A 27,594-nucleotide genomic window follows, 5' to 3' on the forward strand; every position below is an offset into this window, starting at 1 on the left:
AGTAGAATTAGCGGATAGCCGTGGCGAGGAATAGAGAACGCTACACCTACAGAATGAGGGTAAGGTGTGGAAAGAGATGAAAAGTATCTGAGGTAAGTGAAAAACAAAACGATATCCTTATTTTAACTAAGAAGAAACCACTTGAAAATCAGCGTCAAAGGGCACACTCGTGCATACCGAGTTCATAGGTGTGTACGCGGGAGACTAAGAAGATTCAGAAGCTCTTTACTTAACCATTTCCTTCGGAAAGCTTTAGCATCCGGCACACTCTCTTTTGATCGTTAGTTAAGAAGTGAATAATATTAATTAAAACGTTCTTTTGCGGTGTGGCTCTTTCTTCTCTCGGCCCTGGGGCCGTCGTCGTTGCTGTCGAGCCCTTTTTCGTAAGAGGAGGAGGGAAAGAAGGTTGGAATGAGGCAGGAACCGCCGCCACTCGACTTGTCGCTCCTTGTTGGATATTTATTCGTTCGTTCGTTTTTTATTTATACTCGAGGTCTGAAGACCCGCCTTATTTGTACCCACCCCCTGAAACTGGCAGCTCTTCCAACCCACTTCCACCCTCTCCTCTCCCAACGCAGTTCCTTTAAACGACGTGACTACCGCTCGACTCGACCCGCGAAACCCTTTTACCCCCCTTCACCCTTCTTTGCTCTGCTCTCTCTCTCCCGGCCCAGTGAACGAAGAAAAAAAATTAATGGACGCATTCGGATGAATTTTATTAATTGAATCGCGCGCAGGGCGTCGCGTTTCGACGCGACTCGTACATCCTTTGTAAACGCGGGGGTGACTTGTTGCAATCGCCTTTTTAAATCATCCCTTCGCCTGCTGAAAAAGAGACAAACCTGCTGCCGATTGCCTTTTGCCCGTTATCACCCTTGGTTGAGAACGGTTATTGCCGCAGACGGACACGGGGAAAAAGTAATTGCTGTCAATATGGAGATTCTATTGGCGCATACTGTGTTCCTTCGTGCATGAGGACACGTTATTGAAGTCAGCTACATATAACGGGTGATTCAACAGCTTTCGCCGTCTTCAACGTGTTCTTTGATTGCATCGAAATACATACGTACCTTGTTTTTCTTCAAACTTTTAAATCAGCTATAATTAATTATTAAATTACTTCAATAATATATCAACCATAATTAATCGGCAAATTTGAATAATTTTAGTCGACAAATCACTATCGCGTTTATCGATTTTATATTATTCGATTCAACGTGCATTCCATTAGACTCGGCATCTTCCAAAATATCCGTCGCGATCGTAATTATCTACAATTCGACACTCGCAAAATCGAGCTACGCTAAATTGCTAGAAAGTTGGTTCCTCTAAAGGAATTGGCGAAGGAAACGCGGTCTCAGCGGGCACAAAACCAAAAGCAGCCCCTTAGCAGCAGGATAAATTGTCGGTGGAGCTTTTGTATTATCGAGTGCGCGAATTCGTTATTACCGCGGAACGATGCCGTGAAAACGGACCATCGAATGAGAAGCCGGAGGCAAACGTCTGCAAAACGCGCGGGCGGCAGCTCGCCAGCGTCCAAAGAGACAACGATATGCGGCGTGGAGCACCCGTAAAAGAGAAGGGAAGACACTCTCTCTGTGAAAGAGATACAGAGAGAAAGCGTGTACGCGCTCGTATCTACGTGCGAGGGGTGGCTGTGGCGGGTGCTCGGTGGAAAAGAGCGATAGGGGTTGGGAGTGGGGTAGACAGAGCATAAAAGGAACACTAGTAGGTATTAATATTTAGCATCTCTGAAGCCACCCGCATTCAAGCAACTCCGCTGGATTCCCATCTAACTCCTCCCAGTATCCACCGGCGCGGCCACCGCCGCTATCGCCGACACCCACTCCCTCCTCGCGTCTTCCGCCAAACACCGATCCTCCTTTACTTCGCCCCGGGTACTTCCCTTTACGGTAAAATATGTAAATCTAACCAATATTTCTAAAGATACACCGATGCTCAGAGACGGTGGGGGCTCTTTTATGATGGGGCAGAGCGCGAAACCCGCGGATACCGCGTTAACGTGACTCCCACCACCTCTTCCACCCCTATACACCACCTTACCCCTACGCCGTTCCGGCCTTTCTCTCCCTCCTTTCCTGTCTATCTGAACGTACGCCAACCTAAATACACCCTCGCCTCGGTCGAGTCTCGTGGGCGGAGGGGTGGCTACGCGCGAACCATACATGTGTCTATACTATATATACGCGTGCTCAAGTGTGTGTAAGGATGGTCGAATATGCGTGTAGACCGTCGTGTGTGCGAGACGAGTATTTGAATGGGGCTTGAATATCGTCCATGAATATTTCGCAAGTTCCTATTTAAAAGAACGGGATGAACGCGTGGTAAGATACGACACCGGGCTGACTCGAACGGTTTCACCGAGAATAAGGGTGTATACATATAGCCCTGTTTGAAAGTGTCAGAGAGATCGATAGTAAAATCCCGCGGACATCCGGTGAAAATTGTGGCCAAGGGTTTCCCGGCGGAGTAAAAAAGTTGAGAATTTATTTTTAATTACGGCAATTTAGAGGCGGATGACCTTTTATTACGTCAAACGGCGCCGGCTCAATGGAACCTCTCATTCACGAATTGAAACTTTTTTAATCTGTCCCGGGCAACAGAATTTTCATAGAGATATTGCGTGTATTCGTATATTTCCTTGCGCGTAGCGGACCGAGAAACGAAATGACTCCTGGTAATTATTTGATATTTTACCATTGCCGCCGAATCGTATCGGTTCGACGAGAGGTTTGAGGAGTGCAATCTGAATCTTTTTTTTTTTCAGTTTCCCGTTTCGCGGTATGGCATACTTGAATTAAGCACATGCGATATCTGTATGCACGCAATGTGTAATCGAAAGAACCAGAGTATCTTTTACCATCCCCTCGACTTGTAACGAGACCGATGTTGCGTTTGCTCGCTGTTCTTCCCCCTTTTTCACGCAAGGGTAGCCGGATCCGAGTGTTCGCTCAAGTGGCCTCGAGACCCATGTCTGATTATGTTTATTCGTGCACGTTAACTAAGTATATTCTCAGTTCTTCTGATGTCTTGCGAATGATCCCAAATTGCTGGGTAATAGCAGCTCTGACGTTTGCCAAGGTGGTTACCGGTCTCCGTGCAGCTTATCCCAGTTCGAGGGTTTATAATTTGTGTTCAGTGACGCGGCTCAGTCGTAATACCTTTGATATCTACAGGATAATATGTCGTATTAATTTTACCTTCATTTTCAACAACTTTTACACAGTTACTGTTGCAAAATCAAGTTCAATTACATTCTTATGAAATACTATTCACCGATATTATCTGTAAAATTTAATTTATACATTCTTTTATTATTCGTCGTTCAAATTACATACATTATTCTCGACCAATTCTCCACCATGTATATAACTATGGAGAAACTAGGACAAATTGAAAAAATCATTAGGAACTTATTAGGAACTCTGGGATTATTATTATTATTTCGTTTGCGACAGGTTTGTGCTGTCTTGTAGCTTCCATGTACATTTTCAAATTCGTTTCGAGCTCTGTCAATATAACCATGATAATTGGGTTTTATCGCTAATGAAATTTCAAAATGTTTCCTACAACGCCCGTAATATATTCGTGAAAGGTTTCCACAAGTGTTCGAATATTTTCAGGAATCAGTACGAATATCGTAAAACGAAACTCGATAACTAGTTTTATTTGTCCGAGGCTATTTTCTCCGGTGAAAATCAAGCGACAAAAAGCGATCCAATGGGAAAGGACGATTGTGTCACCGTCGTGAGGTACGCGGAAAGAGGCTGTTCGCGATTCCTGCCGCATCGTCTTGCGCCAATTCCGGACAAATTGTAATTTCTAGAAACAAATTGAATATAAACGCGGCGTAATTCGAATGCCTGCTGCAGCGGCACCGACACAATAATGATGACGGCTGTGTAGAAACCAGCGGCCGTGGCTGAAGGGAGCCGAGCCAGCACCAGAGACGTAGCCATGCGCGAAACAGCAATCTTTCGAGGCAATCTCTTTAATAAATGAAGCATACGTTCCCGCTTTTGAATTACGTCTACGTAATAGCCTCCCCCGCTCTTTCTCCTACCTACCACCCCCTCACTCTCCCTCGTACACCAGACTTCTCTCTTCGTTTCTCCTTTTCTTGCCCGCTGTGCCAGTTCCGAAACGAGACAAAGGCCAGCCTCGAGTGTGCTACTGCGACCCGCGAACCTGATTTCCGCGGGTTTGAGAGTTAGATCGTTTCCCGAAAAGTAAAAGGGAACGTTATCGATTCTCCTCTGTTGATGTTGCCATAGCTCATGGTGTTCGTTATTTTATCTTGTACTTGATAGTTTTAATAGTTGGGTCATTTGACATGGAATATTTTGGTAATTTAGTATAGGTATAGTAATAGATATAGCAATATAGCAATTTTTGGTAGACTTTGAAGATCAAGAAAAATGCAGAAAGGCGGACTATGTTAATTTTTTATATTATTTTTCAGGATTTATTTTCGAATTTACGGTACTTTATTCCAGCACATCGTGATAGATAAATATTATAAACGTATATGTATCTCTTATTTTCTGGAATGCTTTGAATTAATTAAATATCTGGATAAAATCAGGAAAGGCTGGATCATCGGTCTGGATTCTGAGAAGATGGATTCTATCACAGACTTTGTCATTTTCCAATCAAATCGTATTAGAAGCTCATTCTTAATTAAAGTTTCTCTGACAACAATTCATTTTTGATTCATTGTTATAGCTATTTATAAGAATACGACGTCGTAGAGAAGATATTTCCTCGAATAAAAATATTTCAGTTTAAGATTTATCCTATACCTCCTGTGGCGAACGCAATTGAACCAATATTACTAGTGGAAATTCTCTTGCGGTACAGTAACAAGTTTGATAGGAAGAACGTGAACCTATTTCCCATTGAAATTGAAAAATTGTGAGACAAAAGTCAACGATCTACAACTTGTGAGTCGTCAATTCTAACAAATAGATTGTTAGATAAATTATTATCCAAGGCTGTCCTCATAATACCGAACAGATATAATTTCTCGATTAACTCTTTGATCCCATACTTCACCGAATCTAATAAAAGATAGAAATTTGAAAAATCGTATAACGAGGAGAGATGCGGACGATCAAAAATATAAAACCGTCGATCGTGGAGATAGCGATGTGTCGGTCTGAAGTCGAACGAAACACATCGACGGTAAAACCGCAACGATTCCCCTGTTCACGGTAATCTGCGAAGATTATAAGCGGCAGGGTTGCCGAAATAACTGCGCAAGTAAGTAGCGTCTGCCTCCATTGTTTCCCTTCAAATCAAAAGCAGTGAAATTCTCCATTGTGATCGCACCACGTGCTATGCTTACGCGTGGTGTGGTCGTAGAGAAGTTGGAGACGCACCATATAACGTTACCTATGTATACGTGTCCTCGAGAGTTGGCCGTGTAGTATGTACGTGCGAGATTTGGGGTTCGTATGGTGCGCGTATCCGCGCGCAACCGCGCCTCCACGTGTATACCAACACCGGGTACCGGAGAATTGGTATTCCGTCGACTGACAGAGCTAGGCAAACAATGGACGTTTGATTGTTCAAGATTTAGTACTGGTTTACTACTGTCGAATCCGAATTCCTAGTATTGCGATACCTCCTGCCTGTTCAGTTTCTGTTATCCTGGCTGCAGCTGCTGTAGCTTTCGATCTTTTCGTCTGATAGAACCTATCCTTGTCAGGATGAGTTATCTCGAACGATTTTATCAATTTCTCTATTGTTTTCATTTTTATTAATGACAACGAAAATAGTCACAGATGATGTATTATCATTATTGTTGACTTATTGAAATTTATTAAAACGTTAGTTTAGTTTAGAATATATTTGCCACGTAAGAAGAAACATTTGATAAGTAAAGGATTAATGCGCAGAGTTGCAGTTTCAAAGTTTATGTATTATAGATTATAGAATTAATTTTGCTGTTAGCTTTTTTAGTCAAGTTTTTAATGTGGGAAGCTTTGAACGACCGATTGCTACTTGAAAATCGAAATACGTGCTAGGATCCGAGGATCGGTGCCTGGTATCCGTGCTATTCACTTTAAATGTCAGAGAAAGAAGAACTCGGTGGCTGGTTTGCTGGTATTGTATTCGAGTGTCCAGTTCTGTCAAAGTGGTATTTTCAATAGACCGTGGAATTTGAATGGCGGTCGAAGGAATTAGAATTTCTCATGGGAATCGCCACTAGTCATCTCGATTTAAATATTATGCAATAAAAGCAGTCGTATTCTATGTTAGCTATGTCATGAAAATTTATTGCAAAATATCGTTAAAAATGCCGTTGAGTAATTACGAAGATTTTTGTTTATCTTCGAGGAAAACAACAATCAGTAGTAGAAGCTTGGAATCCGAGAGACGGTTAGAAGAATTCGAAGTTCTCTGTTAGGACGAGGGTTTGCCTAGCTACGATTGGATCGGGGTTGAAAATGGCCACGTACTCCGCGTCTTAGGAATTCGACTGGTTCCATAGTCGAGAAAACAGAGCTCGATTGGAAATGACAAGAAGAACACGATCAGCTCTGCTCGACCCCAACAGTACCAAGGAATGTAGAGCATCCGTGGGTTCCTAAATATTAAAGCGGGTGTCACCCCTTCGTAAATTGATGACAATTTTCAGAGTTTCACGAAGAAAGATTCACTCGAAATATTCGAATGTCCCCCTGCTTTCAGAAAATGTAAACCAAATTATGAATATCCAGAATCTTTAAAAAATAATATTGACATTCAATATTTTTAATTGATTTTCTGTCTTTTTTAAATTTATTAAATATATTAAATTGACAGTTGATAAAGTATTTGATAACTACATAGAAGAAACGACTCAAAAACTGCTAAACGTAGAAGATGATTCTCATCTTGTCTGACTCTTCGCCGAGTACGGTCTCATTCTACTGACACTTGGTTGGTGTTTTACAAAAGTTATTGAAATGCAAGAAACTAAGTATTCTAGAAACGAACAAAGAAAATGAATAGTTTCTTGAAGAATCATAAAATTGTGGAAATATCCTTTTCAATTATAATATCAATGGCAGTATCTTCTCCAAATTTATAACCTTTTATAAAACTGTGTCATACATTAATTTGAGCACACGCAGACATTATATTTATAACTTCTTGGCTCGTAATAATGAGTTAAACCAATACTATATCTATATGAAAAGAGAATAAGGTAAAGATTTTAAAAGCATTATTATTTATTTATTTATTTACTTAGGGAGAAGAAAACGTAAGCCGTCACGGTAAACCTGAAAGAACGCGTGCACGTAATACAAAATATGATACAAATTAAATTTATAAAACTACATACTAATAAACAATATATTACAAATAACTATAGGCTAGATAAGATACGGTATAACAAATTTTCCATTAAATGGCATGATTGAGAAGGAATATCAATTGAAGAATAGACACTATTGAAGTTTAATAGTATGCAGTTGACACCAGTATGATATGCATTATCAGTTGAGTGAAAGACACATTTTCAACGTTGGAATATTAGGAGAACGAAGCGGATGCAAGTTTTACTGCCGCGTCTCGCTGATAATATAATCTACGGTTTGCCAACAATAAGAGACGTTATAGAACAATTCTGTGGTGATTGAACAAATGGAACAAGATGCATGGCCGGTTCATGTGAAAGGTTTCATGGCACAACGAACCGCATCATCGTATCGTGTCCGGGAATCTCGAGACTCGAAGAGCCGTCCTATGGATGATCGCGAACGTTCTCCACCGCGCGATAAGTCGTAAATCCACAGTAGAAGAGGTCGTAAAAGGAACCAAAGTGCGTCCTTATCCCGAACCCCGCGTAATCACGAACCCTTTACCACGGCGAGCCATCGATCCGTTTCGTAATTTCGCCAGTGAGTATCCCCGCTATCTATCGTAAAGGTAAGCCTCGAAATCGCCTTTCGAGACGGCAGCGTGGGGGTTGTTTTAAGAGGTTCTAAATGTATTCGGATTAGAGAATTTAAGGGTGGATTAGTACGAACCTGCAAATATTCTTTACGCAAGCGATACGGCGTTACAATATGATACTCTAGTTACATTTATTAATAATTTGTAATATTGCTGTGTTTATGCGATTATACTAATCGTAAGAGTTTCCGAAGGTTGCAGGTAGACATCGTTTATAACTTCCGCTGTGTTAATGTTTTAGTGGTAATTTATGTTTGAAGAATTATTGGAAGAATTGTCTAATAGACAAATATTTCCGATAAAGATGATAAAATTGGTGAAGCATTAACATATTTTTAGGTTGGTTTTTAATATAGTATTCATGGTTTTAGTCCATCGATGCACAAATTTTGTTATGCTCTGTATATGAAACATTTTTTATTAAAGGTATCCTGGTTTTGGTGATTTAATTACTTTTGATCACAACTTCTTATTCCTCTCTGGGGCAACCATTTTAATTAATAAATACAAATGAGTAAAATGTTTAGTAAATAAAAAAATAACTATGAAGAGAACTATTAAGTTAAAATTTGATATAGGAACGATGGGTGTTGCGCTTCATTTCGATCACCAGCCGGCAATTAATATTTCTAACGTAAGTCCGTCAAATGCAGCGTTAGGGTGGCGTATTCTGTTTAAACGATCTCGGGAAATCTATAATCGACCATAGTGCATGGAGTCACTTATCAGCCGTCCAGGCAGAAGCACGAAGGATGTATGTCGGACGCGTTCGGTGTGTGTTCCTCCGGTGGCGTTGAAGAGGGCGGTAAGACACTCTCTTCCGTGCGACGGAACGGTAGGAGGATATCTCATTCAATACGGGTGTATTGTTCAGGTCTTATCGTAATATCTCATAATTAATATCTCTGCATTGTAGTATGGATGGATAGGCTTCGCTGCCAGAGCCAACTGATAGCGAAAACGTTTGTGCCAAGCAGCTCCCATTCTCTTCTATCTCCTTCCCTCGCACTCAGTCACTACCTTCATCTTTCTACTTCAAACCGGGATCGCATAGATCTCAAGAAACCGCTTCGTTTTCGAACCAAAGTTTAATACCTTGAGACCAGAAGGTGCTAGTTTCAAGCGTTTATAAATATTTATTCGTTGCACATTCTTCCGAACGTAATTAATAACAAAACTACTGCTTGCTAGGGACAACACTTTTTATGCTTTTAATTCTTTCAATATGGCTGCCGTTAATGAGCAATAATTATTATGGAGTTTGAGATGCGAAAATCGCTTATCGATTAACTTATTGATTAGCTTTGCCACTTTTTTCCCCGTACTCGAAGATTTAGACTAAACTTACTATTTTTTTTAACCGCTACTTAAGTAAATCCTCTCTCGTTTTTCTTTTTACGTTTGCACGTTTCTCTTACGATATCAGCGATGAGGATCTGCACGTAGTGACAATGCAGTGAAATTCCATTCCATTCGATATAATTTTATCTGTCACCGGGAATACCGTCTGTCCATTGAGCGTAATTACATTTCGAGGTAAGATTGAGATCCGGCCGGATCCAACCGGCAAAACGCGTTTATACGACGAGTACGATCGTTCTGTGTATGTATCGAGCGTCGGTGTGCGGATGAGCGAGCGGTGTGTATGCATTCAATTACACAGTGAGTATACATGAATATATCTGCTGAAGGCTAGAAGGACTCTCGGCGTCTTAGAAACGCTATTGAGCTTACGGCTAGATACGAGAGCTTCCCTCTGATGTTCTCCTATTCTCGGCTGTTTATCGTTTATTCCCGACATTTGGACAACCGTCTTGGTTCGCGGGATACTACTGCAAGTCAGTCTGATCCTCAAAGCCCCGTTAACGCTGTGTTTCGCCCTACGAACACTGTGTCCTCTTGGATGACCAGTTGAATCGTCTTTGCAAGGATCGGTGAAAGGTCAGCGTTTCAATAGACCGGATAAATCGCGCGAAGCACCCGTTCAACGTTTATGTGGTACAACCACGCTCTGATTAACTCCATGGACACGGTGCTTTGATGTATTATCCAGATCTACTTAGGACTCGACGGTGGTCCTGTTTCTACTGTCGTATAAATTACTGGTTGAATGAATGTTTCAACGTGCATTGGGCGATTGCGTTTGCAACTTTCAGGCGGATCCTTGGATTTTATAATGCGCTGATGCTGTACGAAATTGATAACGTAATTAACTTCATTTGTGCAGATGTCATATGCACGACGAGTCAAAAATTCGGTAAAGTTTCTCTTCTTTCCTTAACAGTCACGCATTGTATAATTTGTGTGTTTCGCAATAAAATCCAAAATTGGCGGCAATTAATAGGTCAGTGGAAAGACAATATGACGCGTGCAGTGTCCCGAGCAACGTTCCGGCTATCTTCCTTCGGGTATTTCGAGGCGTATAAAAGTCGAGGAGAGGAACGAGAGAATGGAACGGCAGGGGGTGGCAGGGGGAGGTGGTACAGAAGATAAGGCGAATCAAACCGTAAATAACTGTGGAACGGTGAAAAGGAAAGGGGTGAGCGGTACGGCGAAAGGGGGTGAAGGGGCGCGTAGAGGGTGGTGGGTACGACGCCTCGCCAGCTGCAAAACTCGCCGAGTTTTATAGTTGAATCGCATGACTCCAAATCTCCATACATTCCCCGGTGTGTTCCCTTCTCTTCTCCTCTCCTTTCCACCCTGTTACTCGTGTCTTTTTGCACGAACCTTCGTCTCACTTCTTTCCACCACCTACCCACCAACCACCATCGGCTCATATCTATTTTTATATCGCCATTTCTTCCTATGAGCTCGCGGCTTCCACTCCACGTAACGCCCTACGGCTCTTTGCGGGCAAACCGTTCTTTCCGTGCATCTGTGTGCCTATACAGGTACGCGTATTTGTGTTAGAGATACACGAGCGTAGACGAGAAACAGGCGATTAATTTCGTATTCCTAGATACTTTCTAACGTTCGCACGCCAGCCTCATACTTCATGGTTCCGCCGAGGCTCGGCTGTTTACGAGCACCGTCCTCTGAGAACAACGGCCAAAGAATTGGATGTACGTTCAATATATCTGGCCGAAACCTGGAATTACGAGGCGAGCCGGCTCCTAAGCGAATATACGGCTTGCGATCGAGCTGTCAGGCCATTTTTATTTTTGAAATACTCCCGGCGCGATTGGTTCAGTTAACATCTTTCGAAGAACGTGAGTTAACTTTAAAAGTTTCTACAACTCGTTGGGTAATCGTAGGATTAGGTAGAGTAATAATTTTTCATAGAAATTTTCTAAAATTACAATGCGCGTTTAAAAATCATTTCGTCCAAAATGTATTATACGAGAGATTGGTCTTTTATATAGTCTTTATTTGGATTTCTTTTGTAAATTTTTTATCGTAGTCGTCGCTTCTATCAGATCTTGCGTCAGAGATGATAATATTGATAAAAGATGATTTCCAATGTTGAATATTTCGTCCCCGTTTTTTTTGTAAACTCGAAACACACGCTTATAGCCTCAAGACAACGATTACGTAAAATAATCCTGTGTATTTTACATATGAAAAATCCAAACTTCCAAATATCCCAATATTCAGTTAATAATTTTGTTTTTTATATCCATTCATACCGCCACGCTTAACAAATATCAGTAAGATCACATACAGTCTCGTTTGTTAAAAGGTGTTGTAAAGTCGCACAAAGGGCCGGTAATCGATTGGAGGCACGAGCACCTTCTTCGAGCAATGGAAAATGGAAATCGTTAAAGCAAAATAGTGGAAGCTCGGTATACGGCGGCGAAACGATAAGTACGTCGGGCACGATACGGCGAACGCTTTCAGAGGGAGAGCCAGTTATCTTTTCTATTTACGAAAGCGCGAGATACGGTTGCACAAGTCTTTCAACGCGAGAAATCGCGAAGCAAGTTTCCATTCGTCGGCTGATCAGGTGTATGTGGGGCGTGCGTGGCCGATAGAGTCTGTCGGGGGTTGGGGGTGGCGGTAGAGGTTGCTGAAAGTGCACGGAAAGGAGGGTGGAATGCAGGCTGAAGTCGGTACTAATGCCGAAAGTTTTAACGAGTTTGAGTGATCGTGGTCGATGTAACCGCAACAATAATAGCAATAGTAATAATCATGCCACTCCTCTGGGGCGGTACGAACTTATCGCGTTGCTTGAAACACAGGCCTCCCTCGTGTTTCTCTTTCTCTCCGCCTTTCTCGCTGTTTCTAAAAACAGCCTAAGACATGTTTGCGCGTTCCTGGCAATTTTCGTTGGAACATTGATAATAAGTTACTATCTACGATGGGGCGATTGTGCGTGTTTTGCAACGGCACGTAGAAATCGGCGTATACAAACGCCAACTTTGTTTGAAACTAGGTATTACGATATACATATGTATGGAATGTTTCGCGAGATGCGAAGAAAAATTTTTTGATTTATTTCTTGCTCAAGAAAGTGTATAATAATCGGATATTCGACTATTAAATACTCAACCAAACGATTATCCTTGAAAGCTCTATTATTAATGTTTCAAATATTTTGCGAATTATACGGGATTATAACGAGTTAGGAAATTCGATTCGATGTATTACCATTAATAATTTTATTTCAAGAATCTTCGATACGATATTCAAGTACAAACACCGTTAAATTTCGAAATCGTTTCTTATCTTCTGCTTACCATCCTAAAACGTTCCAAGAAACGAAGTACCTATCTATAATCTAAGCCAGTCTTAGAATCGAGTGTCGTAACTCGAGGAACCTCGTGATTTATCAACTTGCAGGATCTTTCCGAGGATAAGGACGATTTCGTTGTCTTTCGTGTTCCTTTACCTGATTGATCTGCCGTTTGCCACCCTCGGTGCAATAATCCTACTCCGAGTTAATACATCGGGCAAATGGATCGACGAGAGATAGGAAGGGAAACGAGCAACGAGGAGAAATAGAAATCGGAGAAAGGAAGTAAGTGCGCGAAGGGAAAAAGAGACGACGAGAAGCAACGAGTCGAGCCAATACATCACTCCGCGTTGGCTGTTCGGCGCGGCAGACCCGCCAAAATAGCAATTACCTCCACGGAATCAAATGAAATAAAATTGCATTATCTGGCATGCCATGGTGCGATCAATCATACACCCTTTAGTCGATTCGCGTATACTTGACTGTTCTTTCTGGATACCTGTCTATACCTGAGTGTATGTAGTAGTAGCCGTGAGCGTGTGCGATATAGATTCCAATATCCTGGAGGAAGATTGAACGGATTTCGTTTCGCCTAGCTTCTGGTTGTTGATCTGAACGAGGGAATATTTCATACATGTAATGCATTTATGGTTGATGGTGGAAATTTTGACTGGTGGAAGAAAGATGCTTTTGAGTATTTCATTAAGAATCTTGTATTTTCCATGCTTTTATAGCTGCGAAAAATATTGCCCTTCCTTTCTAATAAAACATTTTCTTATCAGGTTCTATAGACATTTCACTTTCATAGTGTCGAAGTAATACTAAACGATAAGAAATCTGTTTGTAAACTATGTAAACACTATATTAAACACGACGGTGTGGCAATACTTTCTGTCATACTCCATTCAACTGTACTTTTGTACTTCCTATTAGCCAAAGTTCCTTCACCCTGCTTGTAAAAAGAAACGCGCAAGATATCCACGAATATTCACGATCTCGCAACAAGAAATCACGCAAGTTCCAAAAGTAATCGTTGTCCGAACCTTCTCTCGTGGTCGCGTTGCGGACCATTACGATTGATTTACTGGCGTGTAATTCCGCGTAACGACGAATCCATTTGAACATCTCGATCCTCGGCGCGCTGCGAAGAGGCAACTCTCGTAGAGAAAGAGAGGGAGGGAGAGAGAGACAGAGAGAGAAAGAGCCTTGGTCTCCGTTGACGTTAACCCCGCGGCACATTTCCATTTGACGTCGCGGTGCCGCCGCGGGTAGACGGCGTCGCCGCGGAGTTGGTTAGCGTTAATTGTAATGCTTTTTGGCCCATACGCGATTACACGATGAAATAATCCCTCATTTATGAGTTAAGTGGTCTGTGGAACTACACGGCGCTTCTGATGAAATGCTTGTGGCAAGTACGCCGCCGGTCCTGAGGAGGGTCGTTGACGATGCAGGAGAAAGAGGGACGGAGAAAAGAGAGAACGTTTGAGTGCAAGCTAGAGAGCACGGAGCAAGGGGGCCAGGAAGGGGGTTGGGGGTTGGCTGGCAAACGGGGTAGGGGAAAGGGGACAGCAAACGAGTCAGGGTCGGTTGGGGGCGGAGGGGGTGGCAGGTAACTACGGTGCAAATCCTGCAACCCTTAGGCGACACGAAGCTTTGCTCGTATTATAATTATATTCTCCGTCCGTAAAATTGCAAATAATTAAGATTCGGTCAATGAGAGCGAGAACCGTGCGCTTTCCAACCTCTGTGCGCACGTTTGTTGCGACAAACTGGCGCGCGTTATCGCTGCTACGCGCAACCACAGTCGCGAGTCTAATTTACTCTCTTCGACGCACCGAGATTCGCGATTCAATACACTTTGAATTGTCGTTACAAAACTCTTCTGATTTTTTGTTCGTATTCTGAGGGAAGGAAGAGTTTCGGGAAATGTTTTTACCCTAGGAAATTTGTCTAATTGAGGGAAATTGTTCGGTGAGAAAAATGGCACCTGTGATCGATTCCTGGCATCGATAGTTTGTAGAGAATGATTTATGAACTCGGAGATTCCTTTCTCTATCATCTAATAATTTGTATTTACTACGCTTCGTGAGACACGAGATCGATTGAAACTTTTAACTTCTAGAGTTCTAAGAAGAATTTCTGATTGATATCCAAGCGAAGTGACTGGTTAACATCGTTTCTCCACTATAATTCTATGTCTATCGATCGTTGTGAAACGTAAATGATGTTTCTATGTTTCACAGGAAGTACAAAATCTAATGATTTCTCGCTGAGAAATAGAAAAGATGAACCCTCAGGAGTTTAATGATCCATGGAAGAAAGTCACCGATGTTTTCCCGGTGAGATGCATTCGGAGCTTTCCTCGCGGAGATACTTTTCCCCCGCAATAATAGGAGGTATTATCCACTTATATCCTCGACTAAGTCTGACACACTCCGAAGGAAGGTGGCAAAGTATAGTTGGAGGACACGTCGAAGAAACCTTGAATGATATATGGAGACAATATGGTTCCATATTTCTATCGCTGTCGCAGCAGGATTAAGCTTATACTTTTTCGCCATCGAATATCTTTGGCTATTGTCACGTACTTCTTGCACCCCACAGAAGACGCTCCCTTGCTTTCTGTCCCTAGCTGCTAACATTCTATCATCGACGCTCTTTTCTTTCTATGTGTGACAGTCCGATAAGTAATTTAGCGAAGTGATAAATAATCACGTACGACGTCATTCAAATTATTTTGTCAATATATGCCATCCTCTAAAAATTTACGATCATCGTCTCACTTCTGTTAGTCATCTCTGTATAGATGGTAATTGGAATAATGTTTTGTTGCATATGTGACGAATGTAAAAAAAATGTTGCATGTAGAATGCAGAGAGAGACAAAATTTTTCTTACAAGTACAGAATAACGTAGATATATTCGTAAAATTTTAAATGGTAGTGCATGTTGTTAGAAACATACGTGAGATGTTTTTAATATGCAGCATTATGAAGTGAAACTTAATACTAATTGTAGCGTATGCTACAGGTTTCTTTCAGTATTTATCATTAGTACAATTATGCATATATTATACCTATGATATTTTACAATTTTTTATATCACAATATAGTAAAAAAGTTCATTATGGTTTATTCGTGATTCTATTTTATACTAATTAAATTACGATTTCCTATATACATTTTACATTTTTGCTCTCTTACATTCTATTTTACCCTTCCTGCGTTTTCCACTTTATTTTCTACTTTCGATGTAATTCGGTCTGGTTGAAGTGAGCTTTAAAAGTAATTACAAACCGCGAAGGTTTAACAAGGTGCACATCAGATACGTGTAATTTATTTTTTTACAATATACGATCAAAAATAATATATCGCATAATGCAGCGATTTTGAAGTAGCGTTTTATGATATAGCAAGCCAATTGCCTTCTTCCTCGCACACACTTTGATTCCTTTCACGAGATTGGGACACCAGCTGCACAATACGGTCACGTATACAAAGAGATGTTCGTGCAACAAAGACTTATAGCATTATCCTTCTGTCTGCTCTGATCTCTTCGAGGCAGCTGATAGAAAGAAGAGACGAGAGAAAGAGAAATCCCTTTGTATCTCGTGCGTACATCTATCCTTCTTTATTATTCCTATCTCTCTTTCTCTTTGCCCCCGTCTTTTGATCCATATTCCCAGTCTTTCTGTGTCTCTTGCCAACCTATCAGCTCACAGGCGACCATTAGTGGCTGCATGAAAGCTATTGGAAGCCCGTCTATCTTTCGAGTGGACGACGATTGCGAAGGCGTCACATTCGCTTTCTAGCTTTCTCGCTTCCATACTCTTCTGTTTCTTTTATCCTCCTCTTCTTTAACTGCTTCTATTTCCTTCGATACTGAAAATACGAAAATATCTTTCAAATTTTCAAACAGCTCCGTTATTTTATTTTTATCTTTCCTATACTTGTGAATAATTTATACATTCTTGTTAAAAAACAGAAAAATGACACACACGAAAAACAAAGGAAAGGTAGATAGTACAAGTGGATAGTAGATAGCAGAAAATATCTTTACAAACAACGGTGAGATTGAAATCATAAATTAATCGCCCTTCAATTATTTCTATTATCTATTAACAATTATTGTCAATTCTGCGTAAGCATAGAGTCGTCGAGTTAGGAGCAGTTTTACTACCCCTGTTTCCGCATATCGGTTGCTTCAAACGCCGGTTGCATGTCACGCATTGATACGTGCAGTGTGACGTGATTGCACCAATCATGCGATATTATAATCAATAATACTCGTTATTAAAGCTAACTATGTACGTTCGTTGCTAATATAAGCGATGCACCGCAGCGCCATTAAGGGTGGCAGCGGTTCTCATTTCACTATTGCAACCCTTACGTGAATTCAATTGTACTTCGACACTTACAGTACAAACTTCTAATTTCTGAGATCAGATTTTTTAATCGGATTGTCAAAAGAAATTTCACTGCGAGATTACACGGATTAGGTACGAATGTGCGAATAGACTTTGGAAGGATTTGATCTGAATGAGGATCTCTGTGTAAAAGCAAGTAAATAGAAACAGGCAGTGCCAGCCAGTGCTCGGAGCAACGCAGTTTTAGACGTTTGAACGCCTGCACTATCTTTGCGTTTCTGTGTATCGTAGAAGATCTGCTGAAAATCTCGTGATACGAAATGTCGTGTAACATTACATGTTTTACATGGCAGATAATACACGGCTAAGGAAATGGGTACATTTTTTAAAAGTGTAATTTGTGAAGCTTCTTAGGTTGTTTACAAAAGAATAACAGACTTATGGTACAACGTACTTTTGTGTTACACATTTTCCAGGAAACAGATTAGAGTCTTGACTTCGGTAATTTTTACTTGATTTAAGTATATTTTAATTTCGTCATCCATTTGAATATTTGCAGCACATACATTTCTGAATTTATTTATGTTATTAATACATCATATTGCATTTCTAATAACATAAATAAAAACAGTTCTAAAAACAGAAATGTGAAAAATTTTAAGAAGTTAGTGCTTCACAATATAAGACATTAGCCTATTTGTATCGTATAGCATAGCACTTAACAATATCAGCAATCAGCATCGGTGATGGTTCAATCTTACACTGTCGTTTTCGATTGATTTCTGGAAGGACAACGAGGTCGAAATTGGCCGTGTTTTCGTGAAGCGATGCTTGAGAATAAAATCACGGGTGACTCGATAGAAATTACTCGGGACACTTGTCCCAACGGGGACGCTGGATATCAGAGGTGTAGAGGGTAGTCCGTGAAGCGTCGTCATTAACTGCCAATCACTGCCATTCACCAGCCAAGAAGACGAAGATTGGAAAAGGAGGACGAAAAAAAGAAAGGCAGCGCTGATGCTGAAGGGAGATTCTAATTATTTATTTACGGATGCAAAGAGCGCCACGTTGCTTCGTCGATTTTCGTTTCTTTCCTCCTTCCCTTCGCTATAGACGTATGAATCACTGTTTCTGCTGGAGTTTTCAAAGATTCGTACAGTACACGACGAGCAATTGGTCGAAATACCACAATAACTTACTTTTCCAGATTATTTCCATTCTCACTTAATTAATTCGACTTCGTCGTAGCTGTGTTAGAACGAGATTATTTGAAAAGAAGACAACTAATCAAATATGAATGCTTTTGTATTACCCGTTATCGATCGTTAAAAACTAGTTTTAGAAATAGATAATCTTCCATATAAAATAACAATAAAAAGTTGAAGGGCTCCGATAATTGACCTAAATACCATTCTTTATCCAATGGACTAATTATTTTCCGACAGCGTATCTTATCTTGCCAACATTGATTGGATCTCCAATTCCCCAACCACAAATAAGGACAAAATTCGAAGAAAAAGCAGAACGTGCGGCAGGACGCAGGGATCCCGGGGCAACGATTTACTCGCAGCGTCGAGGAGAGTCGCAAGCTTTCAACCGCGGAATTATCAATTCCGGTTCCTCGGAGGATTTAAGGTAGTTTCTCGTTCTGTCGTCGGTGACGCGGAGATTGAGGCAGGTTACCGGTTGCAGAGGATTGTAGACATTCGTACTTCGTCCTCGTAGCGGTCCTCGACCACTCGGGGAATAAAGTACAACAATACGAATCGTGGATTGTGTTCGGAGGCCGTCGGGGGCCGTCGACGACAGTGGCAGCCTATTTACTCGGATAACGATGCTCTGGTTGACGTCGAACCAGCTCTCCCTCTCTTTCTCTCTCTTTCTCCCTCCCTCCCTTCTCCTCCGAACCATCCAATCTCTCTCTCTCTCTCTCTCTCTTTCTCTTTCTTTCGTTCATCGTTTTTCCATTTTGTCTTTATCTATACTGTCATCTACCTTTCCTTCCATCCGAACAGCAATAGATCCTCTCTTTCTCGCTCACATAGACTTCCTCCACTTTTTCTCCTTGTCGCCGGCATTAGCCTCGCCCCCATTGTTCCACCATAAAAATGTCAGTCCGCGAATCTATAGTTCGGCGCGACAAAGAACACAATGAAAGATGTATGGAAATAGCCAGATAGGCAGCTACCAGACTTCCGACGACGGTGTACGGGCCGCGCCGCCAGGCTCAACCACTCGAATGCACTTGTCGTGCACATTTAAACGACGGTAATGAACCATTGTTGAAAATTATCAGTCCTACGTTCAGCTTGCTTGCTAATTATCAACGGAGGACCGAGCTTCAGCGTTAGCGTCTCCGACACGGAACTACAACCTCCCAACACGTCGTCGTCTTCTGTAAAACCGTGTTGCAAGATTCTTTACATTCCATGGTGTATCGATCCTTTATTTTCTTCTGATAATACGATAGGATACTTGACGTAGATTGGAGTTTCATGGAAATGAATAGTTATCATGACGAGCATTAATCCTGGTGTCAGTATCTGAGTATTTAAGAACTGATTTTCATATTTACTTTGAGAACTTTTTATGTCGTTCTTGAAATACATTCTTGATACAGAATTTTTATCTGTTACAGCTTCTCGAAATTCCTGTTTTCAGAGTGAAAGTTTTTATAGAGAATCGAGATCGACGTGTGTATGACATCAACTGTCAACTTCAGCGTTGTATTATATTGTATTTGCAAGTAATTGTTTCGTCCAAATCGGCTAGAACTACGTTTGGTTCTATCGTAAAATAGAAAACTAAGAATTCCAATAGCAACTTATTAATCGAAGAATTTTGAATAATTTAGAAACGATTAAAGCTTTCTTTTCCTTCGTACAAATCGATAAAACATATTCTTCGCTCAAGTGTGAACACAGGGAACGAAAGAATCGTCACCATGTTATAAAAAAATCAATAGAGTGATTAAAATTATCGCAGAATCGCGTTTCACGAGTTTCATAGATTTTTCATGACTTTTTATTCGACAGTTATAAAATAAAACGTTGCCGACCGTTGCTGGCAGAGAAACTTTGATTTCACTTTAATTTAACTTCATCGAGAGTTGGTCAATAGCAATATCTTTAATTGCTCGTCGGCAAATCCTACCAGTCGGTAATGGCACCCTTTATTGAAATTCGCGCTAGACTTTCTTACTTGAACACTTCACCGCCCCTTTCCTTTACGTGCAGATCCAATATTTTAATCATACCATTTCCGCCCTGTAGGAACTGTTATATTATTTCTGAACTTCTTCCTCTTTGCTGCTCTTTTTCACTGCAGCTAAAACGGAACGTCGATTTATCTGGAAATATCTCAACATTAACACGAACGACATTAAGCCGCGTTTAAGATATTTTACACGAAATATCGATTGTTATATTCTTCGCTCTTTAGAGCCTTGATAACATACTTCTAAAGTATATTTCAACATAGTTTCAAAAATTGGTATGGTTATAAGGACTTGAAGTATTCTGACGTTAACGATCATAGTACCTTGATCTTTGATATTTGTAATTTTCCATCATGCACTGTTTTCCATTAATATTTCAACAGAATAAAATCGATGCCTTGTTTTACTTTTATAGATAAAACTAAAAAAAGAAAAAAGGAGAATAATACTGTAAAGATTTTCTAATTTAGTAGAACTGAAGAAAGATGGTTTTCAAATATTTTACCTTTACATTAAAATAAAGCAAATATCCTCTCCTTTCGAAACTTTTAATTTCAAAAAGCTTCACTAAACAGAAAGCGTTCCAAACTCCTCCATCGATCGTATTATCAAAAAACATTCACCGCTCAAACGATTAATACGGTCCGTTCAGCACAGCAGATATCTCCTTGAATCACTGAAATTCCATAAGAGGAGAAACGTTCAGCCATGGAGAATATCTAAATGAAATGTTAAACGATTCTTTCGGATCTCTAGTCTTAGCACGATCTCATCGAACTAAAACGAGTCGTTCGTTCTTATGCAAACGTTTTAATCGACCGATCATCGTTCGTGGAGGTAGCTGCGTTGCCTGCTCGATTCGGGCTATTCTCGCGTGAGAAGAATAAAGAGGAAAACGGGGTGCACCAGCCGGGCAGAGAGGCGAGCTTTCGGCCGAATCTCCAACGGTCTTATCTTAATTATTCCGAAAAGTTAATTAGTTTTTTCCTGCCGCTCCGCGAAAACCCTTTGAACGTTTCCGCGTCTGACGTGGACCTCGCGTTCAAGGAGAATCTCGGAATGAGAATAACCGTCCAATCGTGGTAGCTGGGCGGTGCAGCGGCCGAGTAATTCGCTAGGCGTACTCTTTTGTGCCTTTAATTATTCTCCCGGCCAAAAGGTGGAAAAAAACCTGCTCACACATGTTCCACTCGCTATCGCGCGAGTCGTATGTACGGGGGCGAATGTTAAAATTTCCTCGTATCGTTTTCCTAGATAGTATCCAACGGAGCCGCCGCGCCGGTCCGGAGCTCGTTATTCGTTTTAATATCGCGTCAGACGAAACAGATCCGCAGAAACAAAGGCGGTATATGGATATCGCGCATGTTCATAATTAGACCCCGATCGATGATGGAGCTCTAAATTTTGTTTGAAGGACTCGCGAACGTTTTTATTCGTACACAGGGTGCGTTGCTGGAAAAAGAGAAAACTTTGTTTGCGTGTGTTCTGAATGTGTCATATAAATAAATAAAATAATGTAAATAGTATAGAATTAGTTTTCTATATTATTTTTCGTAGAAAAAAGGTTTCTGCCTTTCTCTTGCCTTTTTTTTTATCACGAAAAGATTGAAATACAGGAAGTTTAATATTTTTACCTCATTGAATTCATTTGTACAAGGTGTTCGGGGTATTGTATATTGAAAGTTTGTCAAGATCGTTGGAATTGAAACTTCAGAACATAATCTGCTGAATATTCATGTCTCAACACAGTTACCTCTCCCATAAACTGATACAGTATGTACTGAAATATTATTAGAAATTTATAATCAAATCTCCTTCCCCGGTTTTTTTTATTTAAAATATTGTAAACTACGTTCTTCTTGCAGCTTATAGTATCAACGTGGAAAAGATTTGTATATGCATCAAATTTATATAAAGTACGTCTATGCCTGTAAATCAACAGCTTTCGGTATGCATGTATACAATTGTCCATAGGGACTAAACAGGTGTCGGTGAACGGCTGTACACGCGGTTTACACGAACGTCACCCCTTGTTGGCGAAGATGTAACATCGGAGGGTAGACGCGAAAACTGAAGAGAGAAATTCGCAAGTAACTCACGATAGCGAGAACACCGTGTAAAATGACACGTTCCTTCTTGTCTGGAAATTTTCATTACCCGAGATCTTTTCATTTTGCAATACCCATCGTCGATAGGAAACAAAGAGACATCGTACAAATCCAATGCAAAATTTTCCTCCGTATCTTCGCATATATTGTACATTCAAATATAAATTCTCACAATAAAGTCGCAGAAATTTGCCAAATTACAGCAGTTTGAGAAAAAGGTGCGATTATGGTCCAGGTGTATTAACCAGAATTTTAGGAAATGGCATTTCTAAAGATCGAAACTACTTTATAGACAGTTATTTGATACTTGTGTACCTGTTGGATGATGTTAAGATTGGATTGGCAAACTGCAAACGGTCCTGCAGCCACGTGAACACGCATTACGAGTGTGGTGCTTTTTTAAACTATGGCACATGACAAAGGGTGTTTTTAGAATATTGATATCGAAGCTGTTGAGCTTTCAGGGGGTGAGAGAAACCGAAGGAGTGGGTAGGAATGGAAACTTTGAACGCACATACGTGAGACGACGCCAAACCCGACGACGCAAGCTTTCGTTTTCATTTCTTTTTTATCTTTTATTCGCGATGGACCAACCCCTTTCTCCATTCCATTTGCATTCGTGCACGCTGGCTTTTTTTCCTTGGGACGACGCGTTTCCAAAGGTTCGACACGTTGGTTCGTGTGATCTGACAATCTCTGTTCGCTTTCATGCAGTCTACTTTTATTTTTGTTCTTTTCTTTCCTCCTTTTTGTTTTTTAATCAACTGAAAGGCGCTCAAAGTATCAGCTCTCTGTTTCTCTTTCTCTTCTTGTTCTTCGCTGTCGTGGGAAAGTAGGTCCTGTTAAAATTGCCGAAAAGTGAATGCAACTAAAATAAGATCTATGTGAATTTCGAACGACTGAACTTTTTATCATATTATAAATAATAATATGAATGAACAATCTTAAATGGATGCAATCTTCTATATCGATTTTACGTTATTTTATTTGTCCAAGTAATCTGCAAGCGATCGGGATTTATTTTTTGTAACTTTCTTGGTAGACCGTGTTGTGAATATTATTTTTAAAATGCTGATTCAAAATGATATTTAAAGAGAGATAGCTCATCAAAAATATATATTGTTGTTATTATTATCTTGTGCGACTGAATATATTAATTTCATTTTCAATGCCACTAATATCGCTAGACATATACGAAAATGTATACTTATAAACACAAACATTCAGAGTACACCGACAGCGACACAAATTGCCTTGAGCACAATTGATGCACCATGTTGTTCGATATATTGACAATGCCCATTTACGAAATTGCGAAACTGCCTTCGAATTCGAGGGTCCTCCGACGAGGGGTTCGGTTCCGGCACTAACATCTTTTACTGTCAGACCGCATATTCGATGTTTCCACAGTTTACATTGCTCCTCGACAAAGGAGGCCTGCTGTCGCGATTCTCGATGAAAAGACACAAGAAAAATCCAGCGGTAAGATGGAAATGATGGAACAGACATGAGAAGGGTGAAACGGAGTGACATAATGGTCGACGTGACAACGGCTGACTAGCATCCGATACAAAAGAACATTTCCATTTAAGTATATTGAAAATGTACACACGGAGAGATTCTTTCTATCGAGAACAAACAGAGAAAAATTGGCAGATTATTTCGGAAGGCTACAAAACTAACATCTGCGTTCTGAATTAATCATAATCAAGATAATCGATCGCAGATTTTTACTTTAATTAGAAATATAAAGACATTAATAGATATGCTATCCGAGATAGATCGATTGATAAAGATATAGTATATCAATAGTAGTATACGATGTGATTTCAAAAAACATTTACGTCTAGTGGAAGGGCAGAGCGATGGATGGGAGCAAGAAATTAAAGGCAATGACAAATTCACGTCGTGCAGATAATTGGAATAAATAAAGGAATAATGGAGGAAGGTTAAGAAAGGGAAAAAGTGAGCGGAACACCGCGAGGAGGAGCCGGGAGGACGGACGGTTATAACCCCTTGACATCGGTAATTAAATGAAAACAAAAAGGAAGTAATCGTACGGTCTCGAGGGGACGAGTCAAGACGGAGAAAGGAGGGAATCTGATAGGGAAGCAAGACAATGCCCTCTTGGTCGTGCAAGAATGAAATGTCACCCACCGGACACGGACCAGCGATTCGTTTGAATCGTCGTTCTTCCGGTCCATCTTTATATTCCCAAAGCCCTTTCCTCCTCCGCCTACATCGAATCAACCTCCATCGATTCGATGGAAAATGTCGCGGATCGATCTTACCTTCATTCTCTCAATTGTTTTATACAACCTTTATTTATGTTTCATCAGTTTATCTGAAAGAGGATCGACATAAATGTTTTATAATCTCAATAGGTACGTCAAATGTTTCGAATGGAAATATAGGAAGAGTGAATTTTCAATAATTTTGTTTACTTAATATGCAAAAGCTGTCGAAGGAAACTTCAAATTCAAAACCTTATCTCATAAAAGTGTTTGAAGACTTATCTTAAAAAACGTTTATCTGTGTGTCCTATAAAGCAATTTGAAATTGCATTAGCACTGTAATAAAATGGATATTCTATGTACAGAAGTTAGAAGAATTTATTGCAAACGTATACATAACAAAATATTAACACACAGTAGCAATATTAAACGGACAATTAACGTTGAAGCTGATCTCACTAAATATCGTGACTTACTACAATATTTTATAATTAACCGCCCAAATACTTTATTGATTCTTGCAAACTGTATACTTCTTCTGTAAACATCTCTTAACTTCTTTGTACATTTTCAGATTCATTTCAAATTTAACCAACGTAATTACGATAGTCAGATTTAATTACAGTACGCGATCTTAAAATATTTAGTGCAACACACCTAATATGTTCATAGGACTAGTTTTAATAAATCGACAGGACCTTCTACAAGTGTAGGGATACTTTCGTAAGCCACGGTACATCGCGTCGATATCACGTTTCACCGAACATCGTTCGATACAGTGCAATTCAATTGTCCGTCGTTGGAAACGATTCGAAGAGCGCATTGAGAAAGCGAGGGCGCAAATCGACGTGGCTCTCGCTGCTTTTGACAGTGACGCATTACTTTGAAATCGTCTTGGCCACCCCAGCTCTTAATACAAGGCAGACAAGCCGCGCCGCCGACATCGGAAAGCGTTACCAAAGACATCACAGAGCGATCCAGAGTCGAGCAATATGCCATCAAATCCCCGTAACCATCAATATCTTTTCGTTCCCGGCCGTAGAAATCGCCCGTCCGGATCTCCACCCTTCTGGCTGCGCTGAAATGTTTTACATTGCAAAATCAATGCCGCCATCGAGGCCACCCTCTGTCACGATACAAAACCGACGCAGCCCTTCGTGGCAGCGCGGCGGCTGTTCCTACGATCTCTTCCGGTAAATCGCACAATTATTGAAAACGCGTTCCTGATCTTCTTCCCTCTTCCGTTTCCTATCCATCGGATACCATCCAGAAGAACGCGGTGAAACGATCTGCTATTAATTGCGTGATTCTTTTTTCCTTTTGCGCGATGCTTTTGTCGAACGAGCTTTGAAATGGAAGCGAATATGCCTGGAAATCGTCTTCTATGTAGATACAAGGGTTTGTTGAATCTTTCAATCTGAATAAAGATGTCTAGAAAGTAGAAGAAGATGATATCCGCACAGGTTGTTTCGTGTGTGTTAAAATGCGTACGGAGCAGATTTATATCGATCATATTGATTGGAAATTTGTAGAATCGAGACGTTTGATGCGAACCGTGTTTTTATAGAATCTGTATTTCGATGTTTTGCTAGAAGCGCAGCGAACTTTGTCAGAAGTAAATCGTGATACTACTCATACTTGTTTTAAATACTAATTTAACGAATCTTCCTGAAGAGCAGCTCTCACACTTGGATGCTTCGATTCTTAAAATTCTGCAGTACTAAATTGTTAGGGTTATTCGGTGTATGTGGAATTAAAGAAACGCGTGAGTAAATTGTAAGGTATTGTAAGTATATATAATGTGAATATTAAAGTACAAAGTGTGGAATACAATGTAAGCTGATTCAGATCCTTACGCTAGCAATGTTACCCTGAAACTAAAAGAACCGCCGAAACCAACGTCGCACGTGTACCGCTTATGGTCTGTCATCGACACATTCTTTTGTCTACGCGCTATCGATGACCTCAGCGCTTGAGAAAACGAAAACCAGATGTAGAGTTTTCTTAGAAGTGGCGATCACTTCAACATAAATTACGAAAACCTCACATCTCTCGTATCAATTAAGAGGTAGGAATATTCTCGAATTAATACAAAAATTGAATGAGTATTAATTCCGCCAATTTTAGGAATCCTACAAAGATTTTAATGAATAGGGGAAAATAATATATTGGAAATTTATTGTACTATTTTCCATCTATCTCTTAAACTAGGAAAGAATTATCTTGAGATCAATTGGCAATTTTAATAATTTGAATTTCCAAGCTTCAGAAAATTCTAAGAACGCGCAGTATCTACATCATAAATCACGCATAATATTCAATGAGTAGATCTTCAATATTCAATTCAGTACCATGCAATAATGTTTCGAATTCGTATATACGTATTACATCATCGCGTTTAAATTATTCGCGCAATTGAAATGATTTCCCTGGCAAGCTTGCTTGCCGGGCTCGGCGCGCATTTGCACGAACATAGGAACGTTCGGTGAAGTCGTTACGTTTGATCGCCACGATTCATGGTATAGTAACGCGTTATCCGCCGGTGAAGTCGCAAATATTCCACGGTTCGATGAAGCACCGAGAAATTGGGATGTGCCGGATAATACATTATGCACCGTCCAATCTCGCAGGTGATTTCCCTCGAATCGAGAGAGGCAATCACCCTTTTTAAATACTCAACGGTCGGCTCGAGAGGACCAATAAAAGCTCACTTCGCGGATTGGGTAATAAAGCTCCAATCAACGGCTTAATTATTCGATTACGAGTCGGCCTGGCAAGAAGGATCGAGGAACCCCGGATCCCTGGTTTGTTTCCGGCCAGTGGATTACGGAATCGAAGGTAATTAGAAATAAATAGTAACGAATCCCTTGTTCATTCTCCCCTGCTTCTCTGGTTATCTTGCTCTTATTGCTTTAATTAAAACGCAACGTTAAGACACCAGGCAATCTTTGTTCTTTTCTTTTTAGGAAGAAATGTTTCCAATCTGTATATATTGATTTTACTGAAATTTACGTAATATTTTATACTGTT

The 27,594-nt window shown here is 40.4% G+C and overlaps 1 long non-coding RNA gene across 1 annotated transcript in view; it reads left to right on the forward strand.

Annotated features, from left to right (window-relative positions):
* Positions 1-27,594, forward strand: part of LOC132906024 (uncharacterized) — a 116,279-nt gene that overhangs the window by 77,226 nt on the left and 11,459 nt on the right. The gene's annotated exons all lie outside the window — the stretch shown is intronic.

This window comes from Bombus pascuorum, chromosome 4 (assembly GCF_905332965.1).
Source record: "Bombus pascuorum chromosome 4, iyBomPasc1.1, whole genome shotgun sequence".
NCBI lineage: Eukaryota > Metazoa > Arthropoda > Insecta > Hymenoptera > Apidae > Bombus > Bombus pascuorum.